This window comes from Triticum dicoccoides, chromosome 4B, assembly GCF_002162155.2.
Source record: "Triticum dicoccoides isolate Atlit2015 ecotype Zavitan chromosome 4B, WEW_v2.0, whole genome shotgun sequence".
In the NCBI taxonomy this organism is placed as follows: Eukaryota; Viridiplantae; Streptophyta; class Magnoliopsida; order Poales; family Poaceae; genus Triticum; species Triticum dicoccoides.
Genome location: NC_041387.1, coordinates 430475370 through 430476944, shown reverse-complemented (window position 1 = coordinate 430476944; position 1575 = coordinate 430475370). Strand labels below are relative to the sequence as shown.

General features: G+C 45.0%; 1 long non-coding RNA gene across 1 annotated transcript; it reads right to left on the bottom strand.

Moving 5' to 3' along the window:
• Window positions 1-284: 284 nt before the first annotated feature.
• LOC119293717 lies at window positions 285-1365 on the bottom strand. Its single transcript, XR_005143193.1, has 2 exons — window positions 1213-1365; window positions 285-1130 (listed from the first exon to the last, which is right to left on the bottom strand). It is a non-coding gene; the product is annotated as an uncharacterized LOC119293717 (long non-coding RNA).
• Between the last annotated feature and the right edge of the window lie 210 nt (window positions 1366-1575).

Sequence of the window (1575 nt, the reverse complement as noted above, 5' to 3'; positions counted from 1 at the left end):
GCCAAAATTTAATGGAGTATTATACTCCACTAAGGTTTACTCCGCCGTTTAGAGCATCTCTAGCAGATCTGATATATACCCGTCCCGCAAAATTCATTTATGGGTCGCCTGTAAAAAATCATGGTATCGCGAGGCCTCTAGCTGAACAGATCCCGTAAACTCGTCCCGTAAAACATTTGCGGGACAACTTGACATGATTTGTTCCGCGTCGGAGGCCTTGCGGTACCGCAATTTTTCGGAGCTTTGCAAATTCTAGATTTTCTAAACCGAATAGAACCATAATATAAATTAAACATATGAATATAAATGGTCCAAAAACAATTGGCAATACAACAACCGCCTTCATTACAACAAACGTTCAAATTCGAATAACTACTACAACAACAAAGTATCCAAAATCATAAAAAAAACACATATGGAATTTATCAAATAAAAATGGGAATCTATCTCCCATAGAGTTGCCATTGATGCTCAATAAGATCATCACGGAGCTGGTAGTGCAAACCACTGTTCTCAAACTTCCGGTAGGTGTCAAGAACTGCAGTGATCTCATCTGCGTCTCCGGCAGGCTTCACGCGGCTACCAACATTATCATAATAAAACTCTAAATGCAAATCCCTCTCATCCTCGATGATAATGTTTTATAAAATTACACATGCAGTCATAATATTTCCGAGGGATTTCTTATACCAAAAGCGAGCAGGACCTCAAACAATGGCAAACTGAGCTTGCAACACGCCAAATGCCCTCTCAATATCCTTTTGGCTTGCCTCTTGTGCCACGATTTCAAGCACACTAGTAGGTTTATGTTTGTGGCCGGTGTATTGCTCGCAAGCTTCAACCATGTGAACAAAAAGCGGCCTACGCATTCGATATCACCTACGGAAAAGGTGCGCCGGATATGTCGGTACCTCGGCGAAGTAGTCCTTCATGAGCATTTTGTCGCTGAGAGCTCGGTTGCACGGAATGCATAGCCGACCAACCGTGGATCTGTGGCACTTTCTCTTCGGGCCCCTTTCAAATTTGTCCACGGATTGCAACAACACAAGGTTGTCGACATCGTGATATAAAATCATCTCCTCTATGCCGGAATCATCCAACGAAGATGACGATGACGAACTCCATTCCATCTAACAAAAAAATGCACGCCGGTGATTATTCCGGAATCTCACCGGTCGAAATTAAATCACAAATCTACGGGATTGAACTTACCTTCCCCGATGCAATCCCGCAGGCCAGAATCAAAGTGAGCCGCCCCGCCCCTTTCTTCTCGTCCGCCGGCTGAAGCAAAATGCCCTAAGATACCTAAGCTCCAAGACAACACTCTCAGGAGAGGAAATGGCGCCTAGCGTCGCCGCTGTCGAGTCTGAGACAGACATGGGTCTTCCCCCCGAAACCCTAACACAGAGAGAAGAAACGCAATGATAGTGGCACCGTGGGCACCAGCTGGGTCGGCAATCTCTCGGTGGACCTTCCACAAAATATAGATTATTTCAGGTATCACAATTGCCCGTCGCTTTTGGCCAATCTACAACTCGTGCGAACAATTTGGTGATAGGCAGTACAGTTATTGCC